At 33.4% G+C, this 8,439-nt stretch overlaps 1 pseudogene across 1 annotated transcript; it reads right to left on the reverse strand.

Moving 5' to 3' along the window:
• Positions 1 to 4,052: 4,052 nt before the first annotated feature.
• Positions 4,053 to 7,973, reverse strand: LOC145574674 (protein SIEVE ELEMENT OCCLUSION B-like; annotated as a pseudogene). Its single transcript, XR_014098122.1, has 7 exons — positions 7,233 to 7,973; positions 7,030 to 7,140; positions 6,429 to 6,876; positions 6,216 to 6,325; positions 5,951 to 6,096; positions 5,359 to 5,832; positions 4,053 to 5,000 (listed from the first exon to the last, which is right to left on the reverse strand). The product of XR_014098122.1 is annotated as a protein SIEVE ELEMENT OCCLUSION B-like (transcript).
• Positions 7,974 to 8,439: the final 466 nt, after the last annotated feature.

Consider the following 8,439-nt stretch of genomic DNA (forward strand, 5'->3'; position numbering starts at 1 on the left):
TTGGGTTTTACTGTTGTAATTTAAACTGTTTAAATTGGCAAAAACAAATCTAATGCTGTTTTGTATGTCAATATCATGGGATAGTCCTCTTTCTTTTGTCAAACTTATTCTAAAGGTCGTAATATCGGGGCTTTTGGGAAGTTTCGAATTCTGATTGATAGAGGTGGTAATATTGGTTGTGACTACACTAGTGACCACCATTGATGAAGATCATCTTTTTTTCTTATAGCCTACAATCATCTTTTTATTTGTTCTACTCTTCTTCCTTCGTTATATTGTTGTCCACCAATGTCATATTATTTAGAGCCTGTTGTATGTTCAGAAATTTAAAGATTACACTTAGAGTTCATATTAATGATTGGTTTGCTTTTAAATGATTAATCATATTGCTAGGGTTGCTTCTTAATACAAGAATTTTGATTTTTTTTTTTAAAATCAAAATATTTTCTTATACAAAAATTTTGTTTTTTTTAAAAAACAAAAAAATCATCAAGCTTAATATTTTGACATACTATAGAACGTGTTGTTGATGATACTTTTTTTTTTTTTTCTTTTAAAGATCGATAAATTGAAAATTGTAGTATTTCTCTTTATTTTATTTATTTATTTTTTTTACGGATCTCTGTATTTGATAATTTGGGTATTGTTTCATTTAATTTTAAGTTGGCCACTACAGGTTAATTATATTGAAAGCATTGATTGTATTATTAGTAAAATACTCCCTTTGTTTTTAAATACTTGCTCCACTTTTCTTTTTCGATCGTTTTTAAATACTTATTTCATTTCCTTATTTGGAAAGCTTTTGCAATATTTAATTAATTTCTCCCACCTAGTGGATCCACCATGAATCATATTTTATAAATTTCATATTCTCTCTCCTCCTATTCTCTCCACTACTTTTGTTTTTTACAATTTTTTATTCTTCCACCTACCCCACTACCTCCATATTTTATTACTTTCTCCAATTTCTCCTAAAACTTCACGCATGAAAAAATGGAGCAAGTATTTAAAAACGGAGAGAGTATCACTTAACAACATAGGATTTTATCAATGGCAAAAATGTGAAAATATTAAAGTAAAATTAACATTAATTACCCGATTGATGTGTGATTTTGTCATGCATTACAAACTTAACACTATTTTAAGTAATATATTAATTAGTTACCTAACGGGAAGATTATTTGTAGAGTATTTTCGAGTTCAACACTACAATTTGATTTGTTAAAATCGTGCATCACACGGGGCTAATCTAATTTTTATTATTTAGTTTACCTTATTTTTACTTATTTTAGAAAAAAAAAGTTTCAGATCAGATGAAAAAATAAGTTCAGATTAGTTTTTTATTGCTAAATATCTTTAATTTCGTAATTAAAAAAATTATGAAAATTACATATTAATAAAATACACATTATTATGAATCTAATAAGATCCCACTTAATATTATTTTTCCTTACAGATTATCGTACATTTAAGGTCAAAGTTTAGTCAAATCAGACAATCTAATCAGATTCAATCGGATCAGACCAGACCAGATTAGATCAAATCAGATCAGACCACATCAGATAAGTTCAAATAAGTAAAAATAAGGTAAACCAAACAAGACCTTAGGTTCATATGTTTTGTGAAAAACCAAGATCTCTCCCCCTAATGTCGCAGGTTTTCAAAGCCTCTCAAACACCCTCATATTTTTTTTAAATTCTTTTTGGGTGCTGATATTGCCAAGGCAAAAAAAACCATTTCCAAGGCAACGTATCTACTCGCTACCCGTAATATTTGAGAATCAAAAAATGTCAAACTTATTAATTCAATAATATACTTTGTAATATTTTATTGCCTATAATTTTAGTAGCTAAATATTCCAATTAAAATCTTTCCAACTTCAACTACTAATTATTCTCATCAAAATCTACAATTAATTAAATTATTCATCACCATACACTCACTAAATTTAACATTTTATTGGGAGAAACACCATTATCAAAGCTTTACAGGTATTAGCTACCTCTAAACTTGTTTATTAATTAATTTTATTTATTTATTAAGTGCGTAATTAATTTGTAAATGACTATTAGTATAAGTGTTTTCATGTCAACATTATACGTATAAATGTTCATGTTCTGCTCTTATTATAAAATTTTCCATTGAAACAAAAAAAAAAAAAAAAAAAAAAAGCATTATGTTTGTATATTAACGTGGGATACTTCATTCTTCAAACTCTAATTAAAATCTTATTGTTGGGCATTCGATCTTAAGGATTGGTAGACAAAGATTTTCTAAACATTGCATCTTAATTATCTATCTATTTCTTTGAGAAATTATTGCTAATCATAGGCAATAAAATATTACAAAATATATTAATGAATTAATATGTTGGACATATTTAGATTCTCAAATATTACGGGCAGCGGGTAGATAATTTGCCTTGGAAATGGTTTTTTTTGCCTTGGCAATATCAGCACCCTTCTTTTTTCTCCATTCATTACTTTAAATCTATCTCCAAATAAGACCCATAAAAAATTAGATACAGAATATAACAAATTTTCTAAATATTTGAACTTTAAAACTTAATCCATAAATTAGTTGTAGTTCTATTCATATACTAATTTGGTAAGTTAATTATTTTACTATCGTAGCTAGTATATTTAACTTTATTCTTTTATTTTTAATATAGTTGCACCCAAATTATTGGTACTACAATAAAATGGCAAAGGTGCTCATAAAAGATTTTCAACAAATTTGTTATTTATTAATGTATCTACATTTTTTTTTTTTTTGGTGTTTAGAGAGCCACAAGGACGGGTGTGAGAATCGATCTTAGGATCTTCTAGAATCGGGAGGAAAGCTCTAACCACTTGAGCTATCCCTCACTCTCATTAATGTATCTACATATAGCGAATGATTTCTTGTACTTCATGACTTAGTGTATTATTTTCTTTTTTAATAATGATATACTACATACCTTTGGTTTTTTTTTTTTTTTTCTTTTTTTTTTGATGACAAGACTTGTTTCTAAAAGTATTGTACACTTGTTATTTACACGGACCCTAACAAAAATCAAACCATTAATATATCTAATTTTATACATGGTAAAATTATTAAAATTCGAAATTGAAAAATATAAATAGAAACAATTTAACAAGATTTCACATATTTATGCTTTTATGTATATAATAATGAGAATTTATGGTAAATAATGTTTACCAACTTTAGACACACACTCCGAAGTGTCAAGAATTTTTAGTAATTTATGGAGGTAGTATATGTATATTTTAGAGTATTAGTTTTATTTGTAAGTGTTTGGATTTTTTTATTATAAGGTTCTCTTTCTCAAAAGAGAATTAATTAAATTAGACCGTTTGTTCAAAGTACTCGTAATAAAAAAGAATATTTATTTAAACATAAAACAAAATTACAGTTATGTTTATAGGGCCGGGGCCCCAATATATTAGTTCGCTCTGGGTCTCCGAAATCTCTAAATCGGCCTTGTCACTCAAATATGCTTTAAAACACTCCAAAGCAAACTTATTATTCCTTGCAATATTGATATCATGGACATAATTAGCACACTTAACTGTAACGCACCCTTTAAAAGAATATACAAGGAATAATTGAAATATGATTGTTTAAACCAATATCTTTTCAAAGTTTTAGACTTGTAGATAATTTTTCAAACTAGCATCGGGACACTTGTTTCAAACCATAAAATAATTCTCATTTTGCAGACTGTGTTAGTATAACTCTTTTTAAACCCAGGAGGTATTTTCATGTATATTTCTTTATCTAAATCTCGGAATGAAAAGCATTGTGTACATCTATCTAATATACCTATCAATTCTTCCCAGCTACAATTGGTAGAGAGCTACAAACGATTGCTATTTTAGCTATGTATTTTTATAAAGAACCGTTATTATTTCACTAATTAGCTTAGTCATCATGACTATTGTTTTTCAGAACAACATAAACCCTAAAGTGCATGAAAAATCACCTTAGCAGAAGAAAAATACATCATTATCCGAAAAAATCAGAAGCTAATACTTCGTATGATAATAATATGACAAACATTGAAACAACGATTTCATATAGTTTTATTGTATAAGTAATAACATTTGTCCAACAAGACAAATATTTCAACCACTAATTGGCTGAGTTACAAATCATCATTCCCTCTTAATAGCCTTCAAGAAATTATTTAACACATTACTTAGTTGCCATAACACATGCTTATATAGTTATATTATTGGAAATAAACATATATTTTTAGATTGGCAGCACGCCAAAATCACACAAAATACTATTAGTAAGATGGCTTAGCTTCATTAGGCCTCAATTCAACCCTCGTACGGAAGACCAGGAACAAACTCCGATCCAACAACGCCATAGTCCTCATGGCAACAGATGAAGGAGTGGTAGCTTTTCATGTGGCGACGACAGTCAGGGCAGAGCATACTCTTAGGAACCTTGACATTAGATGGAAATTCAATCTTATGGCATGGGAATTCCTTTCGATGGAGTTCGGAATAATGATGTGCATATCCTGAATGGAATCCCTCATCTTCAGCTTTCTTCTTCCAGAGCTCGAGCTCTTGCAGGGTAACCAGAGTAAGTTTTCCATGTCCATGGACAATGATTTTTGACCCTTTAGCAAGAATAGCCCACCCGCCGTGGGACTTATCATGGCTGTGTAGCCTTTGGACCTCTTGAAGTATGTTATCACCGTGGTCATGGACTTTCCCTAGCTGTATCTTCGAGTATATCATGCACTCGATCCTTGTCCAGAAGTACCAAACAAATGTTGGGTCTTGCCAACAATGGCTCAGTTGTTCAGTCATTATAGCTTCAGTTACCCTTCGAACTAGCTCTTTGTTGTGGCTTCTTCCCACGTACACCATCTCCACTGAAACTTGCAAAGCTCGTGCAACTGCGTGTGCCTCCCTTGTGAACTTACGGATCCATTCTAGATCATCCCCTCCATACACAAAGATGTACTTATCTTCCCGAATCTGTTCACACAAATCAAAACACTCTTAAGTCCAAACTTTATTTGATAGAAACAAAAACAAATGTGAACACAATAACTTAATTACTAAACATGTATGGGTTAAAAAACAAACATCTTTTGTTATTGCTTTGTTTTGGTATCGTAGTGGTTTTCTGTTTTTTAAATTTTTTGTTTTTCAATCGTGTGATATATGTCATATAATGATTTTAAAATTGGTAAAAATTATTAAAATCATGATTATTCTTCTTGTTTCCTGGTTTTGTTTTCAAAAAATCAGAAAACCGTAAACAAAAAACAATGCGAAACATCATTGTTCATTTAGAAGCCAAACTAAGTAGAATAAAGTTGTGTGTATTTACCCAGTCCAAAATCTTCGAATCGATGCCATTAACCAAGAGCTCAAGCCTCCAAGTCTCCTGCTCCCAAAGACTCTCCTCCTTTACGCTTGTAAAGGGGAAAGCTTGGCTTTGCCAAATCCACATCATGTGGATAGCATTTGGGCTAACAACTTTCCCAAGAGGATCCAACACCACAAGGATAGGCCTACCCCGAAAGTGCCAATCTTCTCTGATGAACTTGATGACTGCACTTCCAATCATTGAAGGATGGTGAACGGAGTACCAGGGCATCGAAATCTTCAAGTTCTCAAACTTAGCGTGCATAGCATCTGTCCACTGGTGTGGATGATCTACCACCGGGATCCAAACAATGTCGTATGAGTGCACCTTTGAATCCGTGTAGCTTTGCTCAAGCATAAACAGCTCTTCTTGAGTGATGTCCAGGTCTGATATGAGAAGCAGCACATTTTTCCTCCTTAACACTTCAAGATGGACCTGAGAATTGTCCAGAGAAGCAAACAAACTCGGATCATCACAAATCAAATTAAAGAAATTCATATATATTAATTATTATGGTCACTGATAGGAGCTGACAATTAAAACGATCACTTACCCTTGTCTTTGATGGACCATCATACAATTGGGGCTCCTCATTTTGGGCATAGATGAGGACATTTAAGACTTTCATGTTGTCAACATGAATTGTATCGTAGATAGTTTTTCTTATCATATTATAAGCATCAATGTCCCTCTTCTCCCCTGCATCAAATTTTAGTATCCTCAGTTAGAGCTTTAGTAACATGCTTACATATTTTGTCATGCTATTTTTAAGACTCGAGTTGCATGAAAGAATTGTAATGAAGGTAATGTTCACGAACCTATGAGCTGATACAGCCTAGACAGTGTTTCCCTGAGATGTTCGCTAATGGTTTTAAGCTTGTGAGCCCAGTTGGAGAGCTCCCATGACTCAGAAGTAGCTGCTCCATGTCTGATAATTCCATGAAAACAAAATTATTATTTCTTGTAATGAATTTATTCAACTTTGCATAAACTTAATATGAAGATAATTAACTTGTGGTCATTTTACTTACTCGAGTCCCCTGCTAGACAAAGTTGTAATGTGCGTAGCAGCAGCAACAGCACTTCTGACAATCCAATAAACAGCAATTGGAAAATGATGAATTGCAGCCTTGACTTCCGGATCCTCAGGTGAGATGTATGTAGAAGGCAATTCTCCAAACTCTACAATGCACCTGGTTGTTTCAAGCATAGCTTTTATAAGATTATTAGTTGCATCGAACTGATGCCTAAATGCTCCTCCTTTTTCCATAACCATTGGCAATCGCTTGATAAGCGCCATGGCTTTCCTAAGGCATTTGTAGAGTAAATTTGAACAAGAAGCCAAAAGTCTCCGTATGTCAATGCAAATGCTGCTAGTGTCAGCACTACCTTGGCTTCCCAAGAAAAGTGTTGCAACATACCAAGCACCGCGAGGGTGGTATTGTGTGCATCAACACCACTTAGCACCTTGCAGGTCATCTGCATCAGGTATATAATATATAAACTGTCAAATACTGTATAATTTTGTACACATATCTCGATTAACTCTAAAATCTGAGGTACAGATTACTTATTGAGCTATTTAGCTTAGTGTAATGACATAAGTAAAATGTAGTGCTGATATGAAATTACCCCACAGGAAATTTGTTCGACAATAAGTGGTAATTCAGGAACTTCTTGCAGACCATTCAGGGTATATTTACCTTCCAAGGAAGCCTCTCGCTTTGAGATAACAGTACCTTGCTGCAAAGATCAAAACAGAGTTTTTAGTAAAAATAGGAAATATTGTAGTCTAAAATTTAGATTGAATAATGCAAGTAATTTAATCACCATACCAGTGATTCCCCTTCAACAGCTTGAGTGGATCGGTCAATAATATCCTCAACAAGACGGAGTAGTGGCCTGACATCAACATTACGAGCATCAGGAAAATGCAGCTGCTCAACCTGCCTGACGAGAGAATGATCATCTGATGTCAGAAAAATGCCTCCTCGTTCAGTACCCCTCGATAGTAGCCCCAAGGGCTCATGACGATCAGATGGATAACGCATTCCATGCTCAGTACCTCTTGGTAGCAGAGGTCTTCCGAGGCTATCAGATGGCACAAGGGCCAGGCCAAGGTCATTACCTTTCGATGATAAAGGTAGCCGGCCTCCCTGATCATATGGTGTTAAAGGAAACCTGCTGCCATCATCATAAGGCAATGGTGACTTGCCAACACGTTCAGTACCTCTTGGTGGTGCTACCATTGACCTTCGGTCATCAGATGGCAAGTACATGCCTCGCGGATCAGCAGCAGTAGCAGCACCCCTAGACAGTTGTGACCTAGCATCATCAGAAGGCAAGTACATGCCTCGCTGATCAGCAACACCCCTTGGCAGTTGTGATCTAGCATCATCAGAAGGCAAGTACACGCCTCGCTGATCAGCAGCAGCATTCCTTGACGCTGGTGTCAAGGAAGAGGACAGTGGAGTTGAAAGATTGGAGGTCAGAGGGTTGTTTGCCATAGTGCTTAAAAAGCGCGGTACCCTTTTCTTTTGTGTTAGAAATGAATAAATCAGGCTAAAGTTGTGTGTTTCATGGTAATGTTATTGACCCTATATATAGCATTCGAAAAGGAATAAAGTGATCTGAATCAACTTCCTTACTTCCATTGATAAACATTATCAAACTTGAGTAGTTAAGTGGAAGCCTTGTATTAAAGGTCTCATTCATTTTTAGCTTTCACTTTCTTTTGCTGTAGGTTTGTTCTGAGTTACTTGAATAAGATCTCAACAAGAATATTGGATATAGCCTTAATAGGAAACCATTCTCGAAAATGACCCTTGCTACAAATTAAACCAATGGCATATAATCCGTGACAATTTAAATCATCATTAGAAAAAAAAAAAAAAAAAAAAAACACACCATTACTCAATATAATATCAACCACTGTATAATCAAATTTGTATGTTTTGACCATTAAAGTCCAACTTATTGGTTTATTATTAGTAATATAATGTCGAAGGTATAGCTAACTTTGTGAAGTCTAAGGATTTCGGC

The sequence above is a fragment of the Chenopodium album genome, chromosome 13 (genome assembly GCF_948465745.1).
Source record: "Chenopodium album chromosome 13, dcCheAlbu1.1, whole genome shotgun sequence".
Lineage (NCBI taxonomy): Eukaryota > Viridiplantae > Streptophyta > Magnoliopsida > Caryophyllales > Amaranthaceae > Chenopodium > Chenopodium album.